We start from the raw sequence: 26946 nt of genomic DNA on the forward strand, positions 1-26946 counted from the left end.
GAGCATGGATGTGAGGGAGAGTAGGGGTGGGAGGGAGAGCAGGGGTGTGAGGGAGAGCAGGGGTGTGAGGGAGAGCAGGGGTGTGAGGGAGAGCAGAAGTTTGAGGGATAGCAGAAGTGAGAGAGAGAGCTGGGGTGCGAGGGAGAGCAGGAGTGTGAAGGAGAGCAGGGATGTGATCGAAAGCCGGGGTGTGAGGGAGAGCATTAATGTGAGGGAGAGCAGGGATGTGAGGGAGAGCAGGGGTGTGAGGGAGAGCAGGGATGGGAGGGAGAGCAGGGGTGTGAGGGAGAGCAGGGGTGTGAGGGATAGCAGGGGTGTGAGGGATAGCAGGGGTGTGAGGGAGAGCAGGAGTGTGAGGGAGAGCAGGGGTGTGAGGGGAGAGCAGGGGTGTGAGGGAGAGCAGGAGTGTGAGGGAGGTTGATGACAGGTGCGGTATGTGCACCCTTAGTAAGGTTGATGACAGGTTGATGACAAGTACGGTGTGCACCTCCTCAGTAAGGTTGATGGCAGGTGCGGTATGTTCATCCTTTGTAAGGTTGATGACAGGTGTGGTGTGTACTTCCTCAGTAAGGCTGATGGTAGGTGAAGTGTATATTGATATCAGGGGCGGTGTGTATTGATGGCAGGTGCGGTGTGTACACCCTCGGTAAGGTTGATGGCAGGTGCGGTGTGTACACCCTTGGTAAGGTTGATGGCAGGTGCGGTGTGTACACCCTTGGTAAGGTTGATGGCAGGTGGGTTGGAAGGTCATAGTGTACGGTGACCAGGACATTAATAAACATTACTTCCAATACTCACTTTTGCTTTAAATTATCGACCGTCTCCCACCGAGGTAGAATGACTTAAGAAAAATGGAAACTCATTCACCATCACTTTCATTTGCTGTTTTGCCAGAAGAGCTCAGACATCTCGAGTCAAATGATTCCCTGAACTACGATGTCCCAACCTTCCTTCGGAGTGCAGCTACTCTATTCAGAGCCTCCTTGACACAAGCCTGGCTAACCGGTTGCTAAGTTTTATTCTTGCCACACAATGTCTACATCAAAATTATAGAGCGGAAAATTACTGGTTGAAGATGAAATTTATTTTGACTTTTCGACTTGAACAATATTATGATCATTAGTATATTACGCTTCGTAATTTTACTTTTAAGTTTTGGTTTCCTTTGGTTTTAATAAATTCCGCCACAAAGTACTGCTGTTTCCTGTGGGACAGTCAAGATACGAACTAGCACTACATTCACCGTAAGTGACCAACTCGATCCAAAGGACATACTTCTTCCGTCTTTACACATTAACTTAGTGTTCGGTAAGCCAATAATCGGCCTAAAGATTGAAGACCTCAATGTGTTCCTCATGTTCTGCAAACATCTCTCTAGTCTCTCATATAATTCTAACCCCACTTGACTTCAAAGAGGCCATTGATTGCATGCCCATGTACTCCGCTCCAGGCCCTAACTCGTGGAACTCGATAGTCATCGAGAATTGCAAGAAACCATCAAGTGTTATTAATATTCTGTTGGGAAGCTAAGTCACAGGCTTCATGCCAGTCATTAAAAACAACTGATATTGCCCCACTCTACGAAGGTGGCAGTAAAACAGTGCAAAAAACTATAGACCAATATTCCTAACATACTACATTATCAAGAATTTTTAAGGGTTTTAAGTAGTAAGGTTACCAATCGCTTGGAATCGCAGCATTTGCGCAATCCAGGTTACATGGGTTCAGAACAGGTTGCTCTTGTCTTTCGCAATTACGATGCACTTGAGGGGAAGTAAAATGGGTACCCCTGGGTAACTACACAAAATGTGTACAAAAAAAGAATAACTGGCAAGATGGGTAGGTGGATGTTTAATTTCTTAACAAACAGAACCCAAAGAGTAATAGTAAACAGGATGAAATCAATGATTACTATAGTGAAAAGTTTTGCTTCCTAAGGCACGGTACTTGCCCATTTCTCTTTCACATTTTCATCTGACATAGACAAGGACGTATCATAGCACTGTATCCTTTGTGGATGATACTGGAATCTGAATGAAAGTGGCATCCATAGAAGACATGGCGAGCCTTCAAGTTGGTGTAAACCAACTTTTCCAGTGGGCCACTTAACAATGTGATGTTCAATGAGGACAAATTTCATTTACTACGTCACAGAAGAATGGAGGAAATATAAACAAGATCATAATACAAGACAAACTCAAACCACTCAATGGAGCATAAATCAAATGTGAGAAACCTGGGTGTGATAATATCCAAAGATCTCTGATTCAATGAGCAGAGAGAGAAAACTCAGTAAGTGTTAAGGGACCAAGCCTTTTCGGCATCCTCTCGTCATGCTTATGGGAGATTACCAACAAACCCCAGGCTGTCTTCAAGAAGAAATTCGACAGATTCCTCAAACCAGTTAATGATCAGCTGGGTTATAGTGAAGACGGTGATTTATGGAGAAAATGTCTTGAAGCTGGAGATCAGCTCCCATAAGACGCCCAGGACCGTAATTTCAACACTTTAAAGAAGCCTAGTACCTGTAGAACAACACCCTCCTGCTGAACGAGAACTGTAGATCAACATCCTCACCTTTTCACTCAAATGTTTGATCAATCAAACAAAACAAGGTTTATAATCCTCTACGAGTTTTATACTTATTTTCATGTTACATGGGAGTACGTGGGAAAAAGAAATAACAAGAGTATTTGGAAAGTCCACAACGAGGCTATCTGCTGATAACTATTTACTTCTATCTAAATTAAGACTTATCGTGAATAAGACACATACGCAACAGTTAAGTATCTTTTTTCCGAAACGTTTTGCCTACACAGTACCATTTGCCTACACAGTAGTCATTCCCTCTTCTCCAGGCTGAGGGACTGACCACCTAAAAACTACGTCTTCAAGGGTGATGGACTGATTACATCGTTTTCACATCTCTACTTCTTCTAGTAAACTTCTGTATTCGAATGAGGAAGCCTACTGTGGAGGCGAAACGTTTCCGAATAAGAACTATCTTGTATTATCTATGTGTAAGATGTATGAATAGAAAATCAGAAGGCTCCTTTCTTCCCCTCCAATTCCTCATGCTATTGCCGGCATGAAAAACGGACGGGGAGAGGGAGGGCTGGTGGTGGTTGGGGGTATGCCATGCAATGTTGAAAAATATAACACGCAGTATTGAAAAATATACCATGCAGTGTTGACAAATATACCATGCAATGTTGACAAATATACCATACAATGTTGACAAAATAACAGAATTTGCAGAAGTTGGCCTCTACCATTCACAGAGCTGTGTGTACCAGCGTTTTGCTTCTGGTTACTACCAGTTCTGCTGAGGCTATCACAACCCTCTACTTCATCCGTTACTACTGCTTTTGACTTGGCTGCCTCTCTGTCAGCTGATCATTTTAATTCACCCACTGTAAAACCATCAGGAATCCATTTTCTTTCTATTGACACATCGGTTGTATGTTCATGACGGTATATGCAGGTTTTAGAGTGGGTTTTATTGAGTAGGTTAGGTAGCGAGTGTCCAAGGCAACATCTCGCTCCTGTCCTCCCTGAACATGTCCTATACATTGTTGGTCACTGTAACTTATAAAATCCTGAAGGCCCTGTTAAATACTTCCACTACAGCGCATTGCATCAAGTTGAATTCTATACTTGCAAAGCACTTATCAAGCTGGTTCTTGAATGATTGAATTGTCATAGCGTTTGCAACATTGGTGGGTAGGTTATGCTGTTCTGCATTAATTCTGTTTGCAAAATGCATTTTAGATATGTTCGTATTGCATCTTCTGCGTCGGTCCTCCTCATTTAGAAATAAATCCTGACGTAGCGCCAGCGAGATTGGGCAATCAAGCAAGCAAAATCAAGCAATTAAAAGTAAACGAAATGAGTTGGCATGCATATGCAAGCAAATGAGAAATAGCTAACGAAGTATAATGAACAAGAATAAGAGCAAGAACAAGTAAAAGGTGGCAAGACAAGACCAACACGAGTAGGAGAGAGACGAGTGAAAATTTCTTTGATAAAAATCCTGTCAGTTTTGTTGTGGGTAACGAATTTCACTTTGCTGTACTGTATAGATGTGCAGTAGCACAGCCCTGCAGTTATTGGTACTTGTGCAGCATACTGAATACTACGCAAATTTGTCAACACTGAGAAAGAAGGTTACTGTGCTGTAATAAAAAAATGAAAAGTCCTTGGAACTCTCATTGGACTTTTGTGCAGTGAATGAAATTCGTTGATCATGAGTAATAAAATGTATATATCGACTGCTCTATCTCTCTCTCTCTCTCTCTCTCTCTCTCTCTCTCTCTCTCTCTCTCTCTCTCTCTCTCTCTCTCTTTAATTAAACAGTGGTTTTACAAGGTTAGGTTATTAGTTCCTAACTTTATTTTCAATCTAAGAGATGTTGCCTACCTCAGCTCATTTAAAAGCCTTTTTATTGTTATGGCACACACACGCGCGCACACACACACACACAGAAAGAGAGGTTGGAAGACATTGATGGAACTAGGACATGTGCAAGGACCTTACCAGATACCTGTGGGGGCCAGGAGCAAGTGAGCAGGAAGGATAAACCAAGAAGCATAGGGGCCATAACGAGGGAAGGGACTGAAGGAAGGAACACTCCACGGGAAGGAACTAAAACACATCAGAGGATGCAATGGTAGTCACAGTGGGAGGTGGAAAGGGAGAGATCCGTGTTTGTCTATGGGCTAGACGAAGCTAAAGGGGAAACTTATGATGAAAGAAAGCAGGAGGAGAAAAAAGCGATTGAAGACATCATGAAGGTGATAGGCGAGGGGGACATGACCCAGGTGGCAAATTTTCGGAGAATTGGGTGGTTCACAAAGAAAAGGAATCGGCCTCTCAAAGTAATTTTCAAGGCAGAATCAACCCGAACCATGATCCTGCAGGAGAAAGCACGGCTGAGAGGCAAGCAGGAGTTCCGGAGTGTGTACCTCGACCGAGACAGAACACAGGACGAAAGGAAGACAATGAAAGAGAGAGTTCAAAAACGAAAGGAGAAATGGGAGGAAATGAAAAAGGAGAGCAGAATAACCCAGGATCAAATGGAAGGACAAGCGCACCCCCCAGAAACACCTGCAGAAGGACTCCAGCCACGACACCCCCAAGGCAACTGAACATTCCAAACCAACCATCACACACCGATCCCTCTGTTTCCACCCCCCGCACCACAGTTACAGTATTAGAACAGAAGTTGAAGGTTTGGTACACAAATGCAGATGGATTAACGAATAAACATGAGGAATGGCAAGAAAGAATCAATGAGAAGTCCCCAGACATCATAGCAGTTACAGAAACAAAACTCATGGAGACAATAACAGATGCAATCTTCCCACAAGGATACCAGATCATGAGGAAAGATAGAAGGGGTAGGGGGGGAGGTGGTGTTGCTCTGCTCGTAAAAAACAGATGGAAATTCGAGAAAATGGAAGGAATAGATGAGACAGGAGAAAGAGACTACATAGCAGGTACACTTCAGTCTGGGGAACACAAAGTGGTCATTGCAGTGATGTATAATCCACCACAGAACTGCAGGAGGCCAAGAGAGGAATATGAAGAGAGCAACAGAGCAATGGTGGACACACTTGCTGAGGTGGCAAGAAGAGCTCACTCCAGCAGAGCAAAGTTGCTGGTTATGGGGGATTTCAACCACAGGGAGATTGACTGGGAAAACCTGGAGCCACATGGGGGTCCCGAAACATGGAGAGCCAGGATGTTGGACGTGGTGCTGGAAAACCTCATGCACCAACATGTTAAGGACACTACCAGAGTGAGAGGGGAGGATGAACCAGCAAGATTGGACCTTGTGTTCACCCTGGGCAGCTCAGACATTGAGGATATCAAGTATGAGAGTCCCCTAGGAGCTAGCGACCACGTGGTTCTGTGCTTTGAATACATAGTAGAGCTGCAAGTGGAGAGAATAACAGGAGTAGAATGGGAAAAGCCTGACTATAAAAGAGGGGACTACATAGGGTTGAAGAACTTCATGCGGGAGGTCCAGTGGGACAGAGAACTGGCAGGAAAGCCAGTAAATGAAATGATGGAATATGTAGCAACAAAATGCAAGGAGGCAGTGGAAAGGTTCATTCCCAAGGGCAACAGTAACAACGGGAAGACCAGAACAAGCCCCTGGTTTACCCGACGGTGTAAGGAGGCAAAAACAAAGTGCAATAGAGAATGGAAAAAGTACAGAAGGCAGAGAACACACGAAAATAGGGAGATCAGTCGCAGAGCCAGGAATGAGTACGCACAGGTAAGGAGGGAGGCCCAGCGACAGTATGAAAATGACATAGCATCGAGAATCAAGACTGACCCGAAACTGTTGTATAGCCACATCAGGAGGAAGACAACAGTCAAAGACCAGGTGATCAGATTAAGGACAGAAGGTGGAGAACTCACAAGAAATGATCAGGAGGTATGTGAGGAGCTGAACAGGAGATTTAAGGAAGTTTTTACAGTAGAGACAGGAAGGGCTGTGGGAAGACAGCACAGAAGGGAACATCAAGAGGGAATATACCAACAAGTGTTGGATGACATACGAACAACTGAGGAGGAGGTGAAGAAGCTCTTAAGTGACCTTGACACCTCAAAGGCGATGGGACCGGACAACATCTCCCCATGGGTCCTTAGAGAAGGAGCAGAGATGCTGTGTGTGCCTCTAACCACAATCTTCAACACATCCCTTGAAACTGGGCAACTACCTGAGAAATGGAAGACAGCTAATGTAGTCCCCATATTTAAGAAAGGAAACAGAAACGAGGCACTAAACTACAGACCTGTGTCTCTGACATGTATTGTGTGCAAAGTCATGGAGAAGATTATCAGGAGGAGAGTGGTCGAACACCTGGAAAGGAACAAGATTATAAATGAAAACCAGCATGGGTTCATGGAAGGCAAATCTTGTATCACAAACCTCCTGGAGTTTTATGACAAGGTAACAGAAGTAAGACACGAGAGAGAGGGTTGGGTAGATTGCGTTTTCCTAGACTGCAGGAAGGCCTTTGACACAGTTCCCCACAAGAGATTAGTGCAGAAGCTGGAGGATCAGGCACACATAAAAGGAAGGGCACTGCAATGGATAAGGGAATACCTGACAGGGAGGCAGCAACGAGTCATGGTACGTGAAGAGGTATCACAGTGGGCGCCTGTTACGAGCGGGGTCCCACAGGGGTCAGTTCTAGGACCAGTGCTATTTTTGATATATGTGAACGACATGATGGAAGGAATAGACTCTGAAGTGTCCCTGTTCGCAGATGACGTGAAGTTGATGAGAAGAATTAAATCGGACGAGGATGAGGCAGGACTGCAAAGAGACCTGGAGAGGCTGGACATGTGGTCCAGTAACTGGCTCCTCGAATTCAATCCAGCCAAATGCAAAGTCATGAAGATTGGGGAGGGGCAAAGAAGACCGCAGACAGAATATAGGCTAGGTGGACAAAGACTACAGACCTCACTCAGGGAGAAAGACCTTGGGGTGACCATAACACCGAGTACATCACCGGAGGCACACATCAACCAAATAACCGCTGCAGCATACGGGCGCCTGGCAAACCTGAGAATAGCGTTCCGATACCTCAATAAGGAATCGTTCAAGACACTCTACACTGTGTATGTTAGGCCCATACTGGAGTATGCAGCACCAGTCTGGAACCCACACCTGGTCAAGCACGTCAAGAAGTTAGAGAAAGTACAAAGGTTTGCAACAAGGCTAGTCCCAGAGCTCAAGGGAATGTCGTACGAGGAAAGGTTAAGGGAAATCGGACTGACGACACTGGAGGACAGAAGGGTCAGGGGAGACATGATAACGACATACAAGATACTGCGGGGAATAGACAAGGTGGACAGAGATAGGATGTTCCAGAGAGGGGACACAGGGACAAGGGGTCACAACTGGAAGCTGAAGACTCAGACGAGTCACAGGGACGTTAGGAAGTATTTCTTCAGTCATAGAGTTGTCAGCAAGTGGAATAGCCTAGCAAGTGAAGTAGTGGAGGCAGGAACCATACATAGTTTTAAGAAGAGGTATGACAAAGCTCAGGAAGCAGAGAGAGAGAGGATCCAGTAGCGATCAGTGAAGAGGCGGGGCCAGGAGCTGAGTCTCGACCCCTGCAACCACAATTAGGTGAGTACAATTAGGTGAGTACACACACACACACACACACACGCGCGCGCGCGCGCACACACACACACACACACACACACACACACACACACACACACACACACACACACTCTATCTCTAGCAAAATATCTATATATATCACTAGATATATATATATATATATATATATATATATATATATATATATATATATATATATATATATATATATATATATATATATATATATATATAATGTAAGAGGATGAAGTTGGAGCCATCAGTAGAATAGTTTCATTTGGTCAACTAACTTTATTTCATCGATGTCATTATGGTGTGTGAACATGTTCTAGGAATGAATGATCTCAGATGAAGTGATGTTCTTGGGAAGGGTATAACCAGAGAGTAGTTGCTGTTCGCTGCCCGTCTTGTTGTATAGAAGCTCTCTTCTCGCTGACCACAAACTGGAGCCACTTCTTAGCAACACTGGCCTTGTACATAACAGTAAGGACACCCATATCCCTCCGGTATTGAAGGCTCAGCTGAGATGACAGATTTGTCCAGCTTGGGTCCAGAGGACAGATGAGGCTTCTGTTCTCTATTCTACCAAGAAGTGTAAGGTGAGACGGGGGACACATTCAATCCTACAGTGGAGCATACTCAAGGTATGAGAAAACTTGTGCCTCGTACAGAGCCTTGCAGCCTGTACTGCAGAGCAGATGCGAGATGCACATAAGTGCTGTCAGCTTTCTGGCCACTTTGCGAGATATACTACATCGTTCTCCAGAGACAATTTGCAATTAAATTTCACCCCATGGATGTTAAACCTCATCCCCGTGTTTCAACGCTCTCCTATTCATTCTTACCACTGCTCCAGCATTGCCATCCAGCATTACCATCATCGTTTGCGTTCTCTCAGAAGCAAATGTCACCTGACATCGTTATCCCCAGACTGATATAGCTGTAAGCTAGTGATTGACGTAACTGAGAGTAGATGACATTTCCTCTCCTAGATAAGTACAGTCGTTTGTATATGCGTCTGATTGTGGGATAAGCTGAAGAAAGTCATTGAAGTAGACATTTCATAACAATGAGTCAAGTTAACTTTCCTGTGGAACACTGGCACCAACAGTGTCTTATTGACTATCACACTGAGAACTACTCTTGAAAATAATCACTAAGGAGGCATAGTGCAGAGCCAACGGCTCTGATTGCTTGCAGTTTTGTCAAGAGTCCCTAGTGCCATCCTCTATTGAAAGACTAATCTATGTCCATTTCTATTACACATCTATTCTTGGATTTATCCAGTAACTGATGCCACATACTGGAGAGGTTTAGAGCAGATTTGCAGCAGAGTGATATTTACTGAAGCCATACTGGCGATCACGTAGAAGCAATTGCAGTCGAAAAACTTTGTCATCTGCTGTGAGATTGTCTCAAACATCTTGCCAGTGACACTGGCCTGTAGTTGCTGATTTCCGCTCTGCTCTTTTTTTAAACAGGGACTGTGCTAGGGAGTGCTGATAGAGGTGAGCTTGTGATGCTAGCTGGTCTGCATAACCATTCAACGGTTTTGGGCTTACCTGACGTCACAGCCATTTCTTGTTTTCAGGGATTTAAGGATAAGATACACTTCATCTGACATCTTTGACACAGTTCTTTCGGCAAACAAAGGATCACGACTTGCATCTTGGCGGCAAAAATGTTCAGCAAAGAGGTTAGCTTTCTCCTGACTGCTAGTAGAGACAGTCCCATCCACCCGATTTAGAGGTGGAATGTCATCAGGTGAATAAACCTTTCAGCCCTTGACCAAGGACTCCCAGGTTTTGGAGCCCACTCTACCTGACGCCAGTTTTCTTTTTGTCAGCCTCCCACCTAGAGATTTCCCACTTTTGGACTTCTTCCATTTATTGACAGGCTTGTCTGTGCAGGTTCTTATTACAGAAAGTGGGATGCCCTTATTCTTCTCCAAACCTTGTACCTGGCAGTAGCGGCCTCTTGACAACGATAGCCGAACAAAGGCTAATCTGAAGGTTTCGTTCGTCACATACTGCCGGTGACTGATGTATTTGTGTTGGAGATTAAGGATATGTTCAGTGAAGGCATTCACTTGGATATCAACGTCACCTTGGAAAAGAGCATGCCATTCGGTGGCGGCGAGTTCCGAGCAAAGTTCCGGCCAGTTTCCTCTTTTCCACAGCCAGGTTGTGCGTGTAGATCCTTTACCTCGACCTGTTGGAATCTTCATTGTCATAACGACAGCCTTGTAGTCAGATGATCCAAAATAACCAAGGTGTCTGCAAGTGACTATGCCTTCAATTAGATCGCTCACTACTGGGTCTAGGGAGGAACCAGAGATGTGAGTAGGAAAGTCAACAAAATTTTTCATGTCAGACACTGCAAAAAGTTCATCAAAATTCCTCTGTATAAGATGTCGGTTGAAGTGATCTACAATTATATGTTGACATCAGAAAGTAGACGGGGTTTACTTGCTGTCACTGAGGACTGTACATTGCATGTAGAGGTACTAGAGTTTATGCATAGCTTGAAGAACATTATTTCCGAATGATTAGGATTGGCAAGCTCTCAAAAACATTGATGAGAAAACCGACAGTTTAACTCTATCTTGATGTGAAGAATATTAGCGTGCATATGAACAGTTATTTGTAGGTTTTCTGTAAATTTTAAATTTAAAATCAGTTACAAAAAAAAACTACAAATAACTGTTCCCATGTACACTATTATTCTTTACTGTGGGTTTTCTCATCAATGTTTTTGAGAGCTTTGCGTATTTGTAGTCTAGAATTCATAGATGAAAAAATTTCCAAAATTTACAAATACTTTTTACATTACAAAAAGGGACAACCAACCTTATTCAACTAAAAATATGTTGGCTCTCTCTTGCCATGAAAACTTGGTTGATATGCCTTCCCTTCTTAAGACTTTTAATATCAAAGTTATATTTAAAATTCTTGATGCAGTAAAAAAAATGATAAAAATTCCCCCCAAAATGCTGACGGATGTGTCTATAAGATTCCTTGTAATATATGCGATAAAGTTTATTATGTTCAAACTGGTAAAAGTCATGAACCAAGATTAAAACATAAATATAGCATTAGAGCTGGACGACATTATAATGCTCTATTTATTCATGTGAGAGATTTTAAGCATCTAATTGATTTTCAAAAGACTGATAAAGTTGTATCAAGCAAGTCTATGGATGACAGGAATATAATAGAATCATGTTTCATAAAAAGCAGTTTTGAAAATAATGTAAATATTTCTTTTGGTTTATATAAATTGGATTCATTTATATTTAATAAAATTTGGGAAGAATTTAGTGATACATTACACAAGTAAAAATTCTTAATGCTTTGTTGGAGTATCAGGTGCGCTTCACAGTCGAGTGCTGACACGCGTCTGTGAGATGCAGTCTTTGTTATGGTGAAGTGATTGCCCCTTTATATGCCTTCTTGATGTTTTGTGTTTTATAGTTCCATGATAATGTGAGAAATCACGAAAGGGCTTGGAATTTCGCTATTTTTTTCATAGTGGTTGTTTTGCATACTGTGATATCACCTGTTTATTGTGATCTTATTGCATGTGTATATATAGTATTGTAAGCACGAACGAGTGGTACTGAATCAATAATACTACGACTACCCGAGGATTCGAACCCATGTCCTTTTGGCCCACCTCATGGTGACCGAAAATCACACACAACGCTTATCCCACTGTACCACGCAATCCTACAAGAATCAAGCACCCAGCAGAGCTAGGTGTTTTGCCTTGATCTGTGGCAGTGGTAGTAGGTGGTAGACAGCAACCGCCCAGGGAGGTACTACCGTCCTGTCAAGTGAGTGCAAAACAAAAGCCTGTAATTGTTTTGCATGATGGTAGGTCTGCTGGTGTCTTTTTTCTGTCTCATACACATGCAAGGTTTCAGGTACGTCTTGCTACTTCTACTTACACTTAGGTCACACTACACATGTTTGTACAAGCATATACACACACACACACACACACACACACACACACACACACACACACACACACCTGGGTTTTCTTCTATTTTCTTACTAGTTCTTGCTCTTGTTTATTTTCTCTCTTATCTCCATGGGGAAGTGGAACAGAATTCTTCCTCTGTAACCCATGCGTGTCGTAAGAGGCGACTAAAATGCCGGGACCAAGGGGCTAGTAACCCCTTCTGTATATATTACTAAATTTAAAAGAAAAAACTTTCGTTTTTCCATTAGGGTGTTATGAAAGAAGATTATATATATATATATATATATATATATATATATATATATATATATATATATATATATATATATATATATATATCTGAAACTACAGACTTAAGGCTATTAGAAGATCAACATCATTCGTCACCACAGATGGTATTGAACAACCTATCTGGCTTATCAGTTATGTATTTATCTTGAGAACTTGGAGCTGAAGGAATATGATTTCCATTATCTTTTCTGAAAGATGTGTTCATCAGTCTAGGAGAGATGGGAAAAAAAGCATATTGGATGCTTCCTGAGGTGACCGAAGATTACATTGTAAGTGGATAAAAGGAAGAGACGGGGGCGGTGTGGGGTGATCAGATGTGTCTAATAATTGTTTTGGAGATTGATGGAGGAGGAAGGAGAGGAAGAGAGAGAGAAGCAAAATGAAGAGTTACATATGGAGAGAGAGAGAGAGAGAGAGAGAGAGAGAGAGAGAGAGAGAGAGAGAGAGGAATCTGAAGGTTAGTGAGAGAAGGGAAATGGGGATGGAAGAGGACAGAAAAGGGAAAAAATGGAGGCAACAAAAGAGGCAGGGAGTTAGAAAGTGAGAGAGGAAGAACAGAAGAGGGAGAGAGCAGGTGGGAAAAGCAGAATAAAAAAAATAATCTGAGGTGCTGGACGTGTTTACTTGTCATTTACACAGAGGAGGTTGTTGAGTTTTAAGAGAAACTCCCTGGAAAATATAAAACACAAAGGAGCTCTTCTTGTTGAGAAAACTTCGTGGGAAACTTTTTTCGAACACTGTGTACTTAATTCTCTACTTATTGAGTATATAACAGAAGATTAACCATTGTGTTATGTGCAGGTTTCTCAGTAGGGAAAACAAGATGAGTTGTTAAACGTAATCCTGTATCCATATGTTCCTACCGATACTGTCCACACAATTTGTCTATAGAATAAACTAGCCACTTCGCTGGAAAAATTATAATTACCATTGTTTTAACGTTCATAATGCATGTTTCGGAGGAGTGGGCAAAACCCAGTTAACCCAGGTATAAAATACTCTTAGGCCATCCTTATTAATAACCTAGCAGTGAGAAATGAGCTCATTTCTCACTGCTAGGAAAGCCAATAGTTTTTAACCCCAGGTTATTAATAAGGATGGCCTCAGAGTATTTTATACCTGGGTTAACTGGGTTTTGCTCACTCCTCTGAAACATGTGAGTTATAAATGAGTTATAAGTGTCGTGAATTTGTTAAAAAGTAATATGCTACATCTTCATGAAAAGTTTCCTAGTAGTGAAGAACAAGATTGTAAGTCTTCAGCTAATCTGAGAGGAGATTGCCAGCGATTGTCTGGTTCGAATCAAAAGAGTTCAGCTGTGGAAGTGATCACTCTATCTCCGGACGTTACCAGAATAGTGGAAAGCCAGGAGTCACTTAATTGTGTCTGCAGGGATCGAGTCTCAGCTCCTAGTCCTCTCTGCTGGCCACTACTGGGTTCACTCTTTCATGGTTGTGCCAGCCTTGTCATATCTATTTTTTAAGGAATTTATGGATTAGCTTCCTAGGTTTTCCCACTTCCTGACCACTCTAAGGTTAAAGAAGTGTTTCCTAATATCCCTGTGACACAACTGTGCTCTTAACTTTCAGCTGTGCCCTCGTGTACCTAAGATCCGATTCTTCAATTCTCCCTGTCCACCCTGTCAGTTCCTCTCATTATTTTGTATATTGTAAATCATGTCATCTCGGGTCTTCCTTCTCGTGAGTTTTAGCTCCTCTTGCCTCTCCTCATAGATCTTACTCTTCAGCTCTCGGACTAGTCTTAATTTATTAGGTGCGGGTTCTCTACCGGCGCTGCACACTCAAAGATTGGCCTGACATATGCTATGTATAGTGTCGTGAATGCTTCCTTGTTGAGGTTACTGAAGGCTACCCTTAAATTTGCCTGACTCGTATATGTTCCCACGTAAGTGTCATTAGGTGAAGTTTAATATTGAGTGCTATGGGAGTTTTAGCAAGACTGTAGCTTATGGAATTATCTTCTTTTAATGCAATAATTGTTTATTCCTTTCAGGTTTAATCTGTATTTTTTGGAAATTTTGTCTTGTGTCGACGTATGTACTCTGTGAACAGTGAATTGGCTAACTGTGAATTTTAAAATTACGTTTAAAAAGCATTTAATATTCTTCATTTTTATACCTGGAGCTTACCTGGAGAATTTTTCGGGGGTCAACGCCCCCGCGGCTCGGTCTGAGACCAGGCCTCATAGTGGATAAGAGTCTAATCAACCAGGCTGTTACTGCTGGCCGGGGGGGGAGGACATGGACCTACTCCGCATGGGTCAGCAGACCTGTTGCAGTGTTCCTTCTTTTTTATGTTCTTATGTTCTTATGTACGAACCACAGCCCGATTGGTCAGGTACTGACTTGAGGTGCCTGTCCAATGCCTTCTTGAAGACAACCAGGGGTCTATTGGTAATCTCTCTTATGTATGCTGGGAGGCAGGTGAACAGTATTGAGCCCCGGGCACTTATTGTGTTGTCTCTCAATGTACTCGTGGCGCCCTTGTTCATCATTGGGGGAATGTTGCATCTCCTGCCGAGTCTTTTGCTTTCATTGGGAGTGACTTTCGTGTGTAGATTTGGTACCAATCCCTCCAGGACCTTCCAATTGTATATCATGTATCTCTCTCGCCTGTTTTCCAGGGAATACAGATCAAGGACCTTCAACCGTTCCCAGTAATTTAGGTTCCTTATCGTACTTACGTGTGCCGTGAAAGTTCTTTGTACACTCCTGGTCAGCAATGTCTCCAGCCTTGAAGGGGGCCGTTAGTGTACAGCAGTATTCCAGCCTAGAGAGAACAAGCGATTTGAAGAGAATCATCATGGGCTTGGCATCCCTAGTTTTGAAGGTTCTCATTATCCATCCTATCATTTTCCTAGCAGATGCGGTAGATACATTGTTGTGGTCTTTGAAGGCGAGATCCTCTGACATTATTACTCCCAGGTCTTTCACATTACTTTTTCACTCTACTGTATGGTTAGAATTTGTCGTATACCCAGATACATTTTTAATTTCCTCGAGTTTTCCATATCTGAGTAGATGGAATTTCTCCTCGTTGAATGTCATATTGTTTTGAGTGGCTCATTTGAAGATTTGATTTATGTCCGCTTGGAGTCTCGTGGTGTCTTCGATGGAGGTCACTGCCATGGCAATCCGGGTGTTATCCGCAAAGGAAGACACTGAGTTATGGCTGTCATCTCTGTCAGATATGAGGATGAGGAACAGAATGGGAGCGAGTACTGCACCTTTTAGGGAAATGCTACACGCTAAGTCAAAATAATGATAACATGAATAGTAGATGGCACTTAGCTTGAATTGGCAACTCGTGCCCTCGCAGCCGCCTTCAAGGAGGTGTCTTGAGGAGTTGTCGTCTGTACTCCCTAAGGACTGTGTGATAAAAAAAAATTGGTGTTAAAATATGATTACCCCTAAAGGAGTGTTATTCAGTATATCTCAGAAAGTGAGTGCTGTTGCGAATTACCTGGTTGGGCTCGATGGCCTGCCCGTCACAGGGTGTATGGTGGTAAATCCAGAGAAATAATGAACTTGCTATCTACTGCGCAGCCGACCTAACTAGTATCATTACTGACTAGACTTACCTGGGTGTTTGTATCGGACCCTTAATTGATACCAGGGTATCTGGTGTCTTGATTGAAGAATAGTGTCTGTAAGGACTGTCACACGTACTTCACTCAGGAAATTCGTAATACTCGCATTGTCACTTTAAGTTCTTCAATACTTGTCTATTTGTACATCTCACAATAATGTTACACTATAAGAAGATGCGCACACTTGTTTTTAATATTTATATTGTGATGATGGAGATTGTCCGAGGTCGAGGGTACACTGTTAGTTCCTTTAAGGTTAATGTACGCATACACACGTTCCCCGTTCACAAACATTTCCTAGTGACCCTGAACACACATTTCCTAGTGACCCTGAACAAACATTTCCTAATGACCCTGAACAAACATTTCCTAGTGACCCTGAACAAACATTTCCTAATGACCCTGAACAAACATTTCCTAGTGACCCTGAACAAACATTTCCTAGTGACCCTGAACAAACATTTCCTAGTGACCCTGAACAAACATTTCCTAGTGACCCTGAACAAACATTTCCTCTCCTCTGATTACAGTTTTTTATGCCTCAGAATTTATATTGTCATCACAAGGATTCTGAATAATGTCTCTCAGTAGAAATTGTTTCTCTCTTCTCTCTCTCTCTCTCTCTCTCTCTCTCTCTCTCTCTCTCTCTCTCTCTCTCTCTCTCTCTCTCTCTCTCTCTCTCTCTCTCTCTTTCTCTCTCTCTCTCTCTCTCTCTCTCTCTCTCTCTCTCTCTCTCTCTCTCTCTCTCTCTCTTTCTCTCTCTCTCTCTCTCTTTCTCTCTCTCTCTCTCTCTTTCTCTCTTTCTCTTTCTCATTGTTCCCCACGAAAGCCATACAATAGATCACTCATAATTTGCATCTTCGGTTATGTCTTGTGTAACACGCACAATATCGACTCAAACCAAATTTAAATAAAATTAATACAAGTGGAGTCAGCTAAACAGATTTACATTTGGTGGGTTTAGTCCCAAATGACATTCAGATTTAACCAAATGAATACAAATGTGTACACAAAATTAACGCACACTTCACCCAGTATTCTCTCCATTAAAATAAACATATACAAAGACACTATGTGCTTAATTGTCCACTTATTCAGGAATATAGAGATAGAAAGTATAATAACCTGTATGACATGTCAGGATATCTTATTAATGAAAATAAGATAATAGATATACTAAGCAAATTTCCTAATTTGCTTGTAACAGATAAGTGAACTGTAGATATGTAGATATAAATCCATATGTATTCCTGTTAAACCTTTTGGGGCCTATTTCCTAGGCCTTTTGTGTATCCATATGCTGTTGTGCTACCGTCCACAGGATGGATATGCTGTTGTACTACCCTCCACAGGATGGATATGCTGTTGTACTACCCTCCACAGGATGGATATGCGGTGCACAGTAAACTAGCCACTTCGGTGGCGAGACCTTTAAAAAAGAATCTGTTAAAGGTCCACAGTTAAGGTCGTTGTTTTGTTCTCCTTGTTCTCTGTCTAACTCTGTGCTGTTTACTGCTGCTTCGTACATTACTGCTGTTTGGCGAAAGGTTTGTCATATTGTTCAAGTAAGCTGTTTGAGTGGTTGAGAAGTTAGATTATTTAGGGACCTGTTGTCTGTCACTGTGCCGAAGTCGAGTCGAGTCTTACTGGAACAAAGCCTTACTATCACATACAAACATTATCACACACACATTTGTACATACTTATATTATTCATTTACTTGACGTTCCAGACAGTACTTAAGAGTATTACAGTTATTAAATTGTACCCTCAGCACTACGATTCTATGTACAAGATAATCAAGTTATACTCCAAGAGAAGTGTAGGAGCTTATCTCCTTTATTATACCAAATTTATTAAATTCAGTTAGTACCGCCTAGACACCAATGATATTATACATATCAAATTTTATTTAGTTGGTTTATATTCGTCCAGTTGTAATCCTAAAGTGCTATTGAATTATCTCTTAATTTTAAAAGATAACTGGACTAGAATATTCTCTGACACTGTTACACAATCAGAAACAGACTAGATGCTAGAGGGGGGGGGGAAGTTAGTTGACCTAGTATTCTCTGGAGATGTCTATATTTATGGATGTCGCATTTTGTAACACTGCGATACAGCCTCTGACATCTACGTGAGAGGAAAATGTAAAGTTCGTTATCAACTTTGACGAATGAACGATAATGGAAACGTTTAAATTAGCGAGCAGTAGCCATAAATAAACCACAAGAGCTATGGCTGCTTTCATTTGTCGGTTATATCGATCAAGGAGAGCAACCTCACTGGATGAGGAGCGTCACATCAATTAGTCAGTAAAACATCTTTGTCCATTGTGTTTAAAATCGAATCATTGCCTCCTGTAAGCGTAGCAGACACATTTAATTTATAACGTGCCTATCACACGGTGTAACAGTGGCTTGGGAATTAAACGTTTTCCTTACAACTACGTTGAGGAGCAACAGCAGTTGGCATATTGGTAGACACAGAGACAGAGTAACCAATTGCCCCAGCCAAAATGTTACGTAAGATCTCTGGTGCAAAACCAGAAGTGACCGAAAAGTGGATTTCAGCTGCTCAGTTTTATATAGTCACTGTTACGGATTTGTATGTTCCAACATCCAAGTTGATTCCCATGTACCTGCGGCACTTGCAGATTACTCAGTTATTATGTAATATATGCAGAGTGTAAGGAAATACACAAACTTTAAGTTTCATTCAAACGAGACCAACGAAAGAACCACTACAAGGATAACCGAAGGTGTTTTAAGTGTCGTGACTTGACTTGATTTATCAATGGCATTGTGAAAACATTCACACATTTTGTTATAATTATAACTAGAAACGTTTCCACTGATGTATATAAACTATTATTAAAAAAATCACCTGAAAAACATATCAGGTATTTTACTTAATTAACTTTAATTACTGAACAATTGTCACATTTTATATTTTTATACCAAAATAATGACAGTTCACTCAGCTGTCCTTATAAAAAAAGTCTGGACTATATTTCAGTGTTAATAAAAAAAATTCCACATGACCAAGCACTTCAATATACAGGTATAACCCACCATTGTTGGATCACTTGACGCAGAGTTATGGAGTTTTCAATATTATCGATACTATATAATTTGGGCGGCCATCTTGAATTTTCAAGTCTTTCCCGATGTGGGATTCCAGGGGTCATATTGCGTGTTATTTTGAGCCTCTCAGTTAATCCTGAACAAAATCACCTTAACTGAAAATCTTTTTCCCACTTTCTGCTGAATTTAATATGATATTTCAAGATAATTAGTGAACAGTTAAAACATTTCTGCTACATTGTAGCCATGTTTCAAATGTTGAAATGAAATGTTACCCAACAAGACGTTGACTGGGGTAACAAGAAATCAAGAGTGTACGAAACACGTAATACACAGCAAGATTTTGTTTTACTCTACGTCTCGCTGAGGAGCGAGCTATGTCAAGACTACAGAAAAATACAGAAAACTTCTTGTATATACAGGGTGTTTCAAAAGTCTGTTCTCGTAGGAAATATTTTGATTTCTTGCTTTTATTTCAGATTTTTGTTTTGTTGCAGATACATCCTTTCCGAATGACTACACACCACAAGACAAGATTGATCAGTGTTGTTGCATGTACCGTGCAAGAGTCAACTAGAGGAAGACGGTATTGTTGCATGTAACGAGGAAGAGTCAACGAGAGGAAGACGGTGTTGTTGCATGTAACGAGGAAGAGTCAACGAGAGGCGAACGAGATATTCCACTATCAGAATCCTAAGAAAAGCGAAGCCCAGTCAAAGATTTGATGGGTTATTTGAATGCATTGATTCCCATTCTGAGTATTTGTTGCAGGTGATATTGGAATTATACCACTTTTTTAATTAGAACAAGCTGCATAACTTGTAGGTTTAGCGCTTCTTTTTTATTATAATAATAATTAATTAGAACAAACTTTTGAAACCTCCTGGTGGCTAGGGAAGGAGACAGCTCGTTCAGTCTTTTCACGAGGTGAGGTGGAAACATAAGGAAGCTGGAGGTCAGAGAGCAGGGATGCTGGAGGTTGAGAAAAGAGAGAAGGTCAAAGACTGGGTAGTGTGGGAGAGGTATTGTGTGTAGCAAGATTACCAAGTAGTAAATATACAAGCTTAAAACACTTTTCGGTATGTAAAGAGAGAAACTTCGGCTTTTCTTAAGAGAAACTATTTCCGTAAGGTACTGCCTGGACTGATGTTCATGCAGACCAAACTAAGCAGCTGGTGACGAGCCTCCACTATGATCACACCAACTTCAGGGCACTTGACACGAAATTTCTTCCTGCTCTCAATTGTTAAGATTGTTATTAACATATCTGCGATACTGGGGTAGTAACTCCAGCAGCAGGACACGAGGGAGTACAGATATTTTCCCCCACGATATTTGTTCCAACCTTGTCGGGCACCAAATTTTAACTAAAAAATGAGCGTATTTGGTCGGAATTCAGCTTGAGGTGAAGTGATTTGCCTGATTTGCTATACTGATGGAAAAAACTGAACAAGTAGTGTTTACAGAGCGCCTGGGAAATGAAGAGTAAGGAAGCTTGATCCAATACAGGGATAAGCGCCCTTCAGCATCAAGGTACCACTCTCTCAATTGAAGGGAGGAAGATTTATGAAGGTCCATTTCCGAGAGTAGCCACAGTCCGTTAGGCGAAGTGCTGGAGTAGAGATGGGATTATGAGACTCGTAGAACCTTGTAGAATTGTTCATATTATTTTGCTTTCTTCAGGTTGCTCATCGTATTACATTTACATTTTACACTTACATATACTCATGTGGCCTCGATCCTGGTGAGAAACAATGTACAGCTTTAAGATTATATTTCAGTAATTTTAATTAAAGTAAATCAAAGAGAATGGTTGAACAGAAAACAAGGAATGACTCGTACTAGGTCAGAGTGTACACACTATCAGTTTCTGCTTACAGCATTGAACTTACAGCACTGAACATAGTTTCTGCTTACAGCAATGAACTCTTCAAGCCGATAGACTAATACGTGAAATACACTGAAATTCTGAATCAGCAATAATTATATTAAATTAGAATAACAAATGTCAGTTTGAATTCAACCTTCATTTCAGAATGTGTGTGTGAGAGAGAGAGAGAGAGAGAGAGAGAGAGAGAGAGAGAGAGAGAGAATGTCTGTCTCTGTGTCAGTGACAAGAAGGAAGCCCATATAAAATTTCCCTCTACATATTTAATAAACACAAATAACTGCACAAACTCTTTTCGTTTAGCGGAGGTCACTTTAGGTAAGCATCCTTGAGTCACGTCATGAGAGCTCTCTGGGGCTCTGGCCAGCCTTGAGTCACGTCATGAGAGCTCTCTGGAGCTCTGGCCAGCCTTGAGTCACCTCGTGAGAGCTCTCTGGGGCTCTGGCCAGCCTTGAGTCACGTCATGAGAGCTCTCTGGGGCTCTGGCCAGCCTTGAGTCACGTCATGAGAGCTCTCTGGGGCTCTGGCCAGCCTTGAGTCACCTTATGAGAGCCCTCTGAGGCTCTGGCCAGCCTTGAGTCACGTCATGAGAGCTCTCTGGGGCTCTGGCCAGCCTTGAGTCACGTCATGAGAGCTCTCTGGGGCTCAGGCCAGCCTTGAGTCACCTTATGAGAGCCCTCTGAGGCTCTGGCCAGCCTTGAGTCACGTCATGAGAGCTCTCTGGGGCTCTGGCCTCGGCTCAGTAATTACGCTCCATAATGGCTGATTCTGCACATCCACTGGAAATATTTATAAATATATTTTAGACAATCTGCATATAAATGTCCTCATTTAAAAACGTACAGTAATTTATGACATTCATTCACTGCCGTTTTATCTTTATCCGTGATTTTTATTCACTCTGCTTTATCTATTTGCTCGCGTATTTTCCTTTTTTCTAATTTGAACGTGTGCGTGAATGCGTCTGTATGGTGCATGGCTATATGTGTGTGTTTTGTGAGTATTAGTGAGGCGTGTTGCTGTGTGCAGTAATCAGTGCCGGACTATCCATTAAATGCACTATGCAGTGTCATAGGCCTGTAGAAAAGTTTTAGGCCTCCGAAACAGCACATTTGTCAAACAAGAGAAACCTAAATAAAATTTAATAATTTGCTTCAATTACATTATGAAACTGTGTTTCTGAAATAATTTTTAAAACTGAAGTACATGTACACACGTATTTTTTTTTTTACACGTATTTTTTTTTTTACAATCTAAAGATATGTAATAATATATAGATCTATAGTATCAGTGCCTCTCAGTCAGACATTGTATCTGTGGCTCTCACCCAGACATAGCATCAGTGGCTCTCAATTAGACATAGTATCTGTGGCTCTCAATCAGACATTGTATCTGTGGCTCTCTTCCAGACACAGTATATTTGGTGCTCACTCAGACATAGTATCTGTGGCGCTCACCCAGACAGAATCTGTGGCTCTCTTCCAGACATAGAATCTGTGGCTCTCAACCCGACATTGTAACAGTCTGGACGGAAGCTTTTGCCAAGATTGTTCAAGTTTTCGACACTCGGATGACTCGCTATGAATGGAGTTTCCAACTTCAGAGTATTGACCGAATAGCGAATGAGGACGAGACGGAAAGTGGAAATATTTTGTGAGCGTGAATTTTGACTGGCTTGTAGCCTCAGCTTCCTCGTAATGATAACGATGTTAATACACTGTGCACTGACCTGTTCTGGTTTCTGCTCAGTGCAGTATTTGTGCTTTCTTCTTCCTGCTCTCGTTCCTCTCTTTTCTGCCGTTTGTCCTACTCCCTGGAACTTGTTGAAATTAGTAATGTTAGTAATGGTTATCATGAGTTATGGTAGTAATGGTTATCATGAGTTATGATACGTAGTAATGGTTATCATGAGATATGGTGGTAAAGGTTTTCATGAGTTATGGTAGTAATGGTTATCATGAGATATGGTGGTAATGGTTTTCATGAGTTATGGTAGTGATGGTTATCATGAGATATGGTGGTAAAGGTTTTCATGAGTTATGGTAGTAATGGTTATCATGAGATATGGTGGTAAGGGTTTTCATGAGTTATGGTAGTAATGATCATGAGTTATGGTAGTAATGGTTATCATGAGATATGGTGGTAATGGTTTTCATGAGTTATGGTAGTAATGATCATGAGTTATGGTAGTAATGGTTATCATGAGTTATGGTAGTAATGATCATGAGTTATGGTAGTAATGGTTATCATGAGTTATGGTAGTAATGGTTATCATGAGTTATGGTAGTAATTGTTATCATGAGTTATGGTAATAATGGTTATCATGAGTTATGGTAGTAAAGGTTATGATGAATTATGGTAGTAAATATTATGATGAGTTGTAGTAGAGGTTATGAGTTATCATAGAGGTTATGAGTAATCATAAAGGTTATCATCAGTTATCATAGTAGAGGTTATCATGAGTAATCATAGAAGTTATCATGAGTTATCATGGTATAGCTTATCATAAGTAATCATAGAGGTTATCACCAGTAATCATAGAAGTTATTATGAGTTATCATAGAGGTTATCATGAGTAATAATAGAGGTTATCATAAGTAATCATAGACTTTATCATGGGTTATCATAAAGGTTATTATGAGCAATCATAGACGTTATCATGAGTTATCATAGTAGAGGTTATCATGAGTTATAGTAGAGGTTATCGTGAGTTATAGTAGAGGTTATAAGTAATACAGGTTATGAGTTATGGCAGAGATTATCATAAGTAATCATAGACGTTATCATGAGTTATCATGGTAGAGGTTATCATGATTAATCATAGAGGTTATCATAAGTTATCATAGTAGAGGTTATAAATAATCATAGAGGTTACCATGGTTTATAGTAGAGGTTATCATGAGTAATCATAGAGGTTATCATGAGTAATCATAGAGGTTATCATGAGTAACCATAGAGGTTATCATGAGTAATCATAGAGGTTATCATGAGTAATCATAGAGGTTATCATGAGTAATCATGAAGGTTATGATGAGTTATCATGGTAGAGGTTATCATAAGTAATCATAGAGGTTATCATGCGTTATCATGGTAGAGGTTATGAGTAATCATAGTCAATGTTTTTCTGGTACAAAAATTAAAGTCATGCAGTAAAGCTTTCGTGCAGAATGTTAGTTATACTTTTAGTTAAGAAACATTTTAATTAGAGTTTTATCAAATCCTGACTTGATAAAGACATCCTCGAGCGAAATGTTTTCTTAATCAAGGGTCGTTCTTGTCTAAATGTCTGTATGTTACGTTTGTCAACACTCTTCACTCCAGTAACTCTTGTTGACGCTGCCGGAGATGGGACAGGGATAAATTAGACGTATTTTTTCATTTCAAAGGGGCTTATATTAAATTATTTTAGTTGAGGTTATGTACTGACAAATTCTCAGCTTTCAAGGTACACTGTTGTGGAGTACTCGTACTCCCAACAGAGTACTCCTGCTCAAGATCCGAGAGGTGAGAACATTTTAGCGTTCAGACACAACCTCGAAGAAGCAGTAGTAGTATATAATTAACGACAGTCAATTTCTGTAATCAGATAATCTAATTGACGGAATACCTGCGAAATATTCGTTTTAATACAGCTTGCCTGAAGGTAAGTCGTAATCACGAGCTTAAGCTGTTTTTGTTATTTGCTGGTCGTTAGTGGACAAGTCGTGCAGATCCTGTTTTTAAGGTTAATTTGACTGATTAAGAAATTTATGAAAACACTTTTACTTCTAACGAAGCTACTAATTATGACGATTCTGTTTTTTTTTTTTTTTTTTTTTTTTGTAATTTAGGGAATAACTTGCCATGAGAAGATGGCAGTATTTCTAATGGGATCGCATACTGTACCTTATTAAAAGTATAGATTACGATGCCTTGTTAAAGATAGTGTACAATACCTTACTAAAGATAGTGTACAGTGCCACACTAAAGATACAATATACAGTGCCTTACTAAAGATACAGTGTACAGTGCCTTACTGAAGATACAGTATACAGTGTTGTACTGAATGTACAGTATACGGTGTTACACTGAAGGAGCAGTGTAAGGTGCCTTACAAAACATTGTTTTCCTCATTTCTTTAACTTTTAATGAAGCATTTTTGAATTAAGAAAAGGAAGACGTATGTTACTAATGAAGAGAAAGTCGATGCAGTGGAATAATGACAATGAAAGAATATACTGTAGTGAGAGAATATACTGTAGTGAGAGAATATACTGTAGTGAGAGAATATACTGTAGTGAGAGAATATACTGTACTAAGAGAATATACTGTACTAAGAGAATATACTGTACTAAGAGAATATACTGTACTAAGAGAATATACTGTAGTAAGAGAATATACTGTAGTGAGAGAATATACTGTACTAAGAGAATATACTGTGGTAAGAGAATATACTGTAGTGAGAGAATATACTGTACTAAGAGAATATACTGTACTAAGAGAATATACTGTACTAAGAGAATATACTGTACTAAGAGAATATACTGTACTAAGAGAATATACTGTACTAAGAGAATATACTGTACTAAGAGAATATACTGTAGTAAGAGAATATAGAAAATTGAGATATGTTCATTAATGTGACTTCAGAAATGTGTCAAAAGAATCCCATTAGGAAATACTGATAATATTTTCTATTTCTCTAATAGACGCCTCAAGACGTATTACTAAGATTTGCTGAACGAATTCTTGTGATGGACTTCCTCGGACATTTCTGGGGAAAATTGTTTAAGACAAGTTTTGCCAAAAAAAAAAAAAACGTGATTCTTCGCGTTCTGATAACAGATTCATGTTTCGTCTATTTGGCGAAATAAATTCTTATGTTATAACTAGTTTTACAAGATTTTTTCGTCTGATTCAGTGATGTGTAACATAAGTGATGATGACGATGCCCACTGGGGCACTTGAGAGATAGTTACAATAGTTGTTGAGGTATAAGTCCTACCCACTAACTAAATATTCATTCATTCATTAGGGATTTGCCGGTACTTCCGGCCCGGGTCTTCTCCAGATGGTGACCCGGCGACTAACTAGATATGCTTCAGTCGTTGCGATATCTGCACAAAGTATCCCCGACTTGTATAACTCCAGCCTCAATGCACGTGATAAGAACAGTACAAAATGCGACCCAAGTTGCTGATACAACTAAAAATTCGCTTAACTTAAAGCAACAATGGCAGAAGGAGAATTTTTTTTTTTTAACACGTCGGCCGTCTCCCACCGAGGCAGCGTGACCCAAAAAAGGATAGAAAATCCCCAAAAAGAAAAAATACTTTCATTATCATTCAACACTTTCACCTCACTCATACATAATCACTGTCTTTGCAGAGGTGCTCAGATACGACAGTTTAGATGTCCCTCCAAGTTACCAATATCCCAAACCACTCTTTTAAAGGAGACGTATGACACTAAATTGCTATGAACTGAGTTATTGAGGAATTATGTTCACCCACATAACTTGAGTCCAAATCTTTGATTATCACCTCTGATGTCTTTTAAAAGCTAGTCGACAGCAGAATCATTGCTTGGTTCCACTTTCATTATCACAACACTTACAGTAACAAATATCTTCTGTCTGCAAGTGACTGGTAGTACCTGGTAATCCTTCCTTAATTAACTTAGTTTACCCACTTGTCCTTTCCTCTGCTTCACGCTGTAAGAATTGAACCTTTGAAGGAAGGCTCAGCTCCTCGGCTCACCGTTATACAAATACATGCGGACTGCTATCTGGGTCATGTACGAGTAAGAACATCCCCTTATAGATTAATGTTAAATAATTCAGAAAAAATCCCTCACATAGGAGAATGAAACGTATGACGACGTTTTGGTCCGACTAATTAATGGTCCTAGTCGAACTGAAACGTCGTGATGAGTTTCATTATCTTATGTGCGAG

At 40.7% G+C, this 26946-nt stretch overlaps 1 long non-coding RNA gene across 1 annotated transcript in view; it reads left to right on the top strand.

Moving 5' to 3' along the window:
- LOC138852955 (uncharacterized) overlaps positions 1-21188 on the top strand; it is a 59758-nt gene extending 38570 nt beyond the window's left edge. Inside the window, exon 3 of the long non-coding RNA XR_011392206.1 lies at positions 19623-21188. This is a non-coding gene — a long non-coding RNA (uncharacterized lncRNA). The remainder of the gene's footprint in view (positions 1-19622) is intronic.
- Positions 21189-26946: the final 5758 nt, after the last annotated feature.

The sequence above is a fragment of the Cherax quadricarinatus genome, chromosome 19 (genome assembly GCF_038502225.1).
Source record: "Cherax quadricarinatus isolate ZL_2023a chromosome 19, ASM3850222v1, whole genome shotgun sequence".
In the NCBI taxonomy this organism is placed as follows: Eukaryota; Metazoa; Arthropoda; class Malacostraca; order Decapoda; family Parastacidae; genus Cherax; species Cherax quadricarinatus.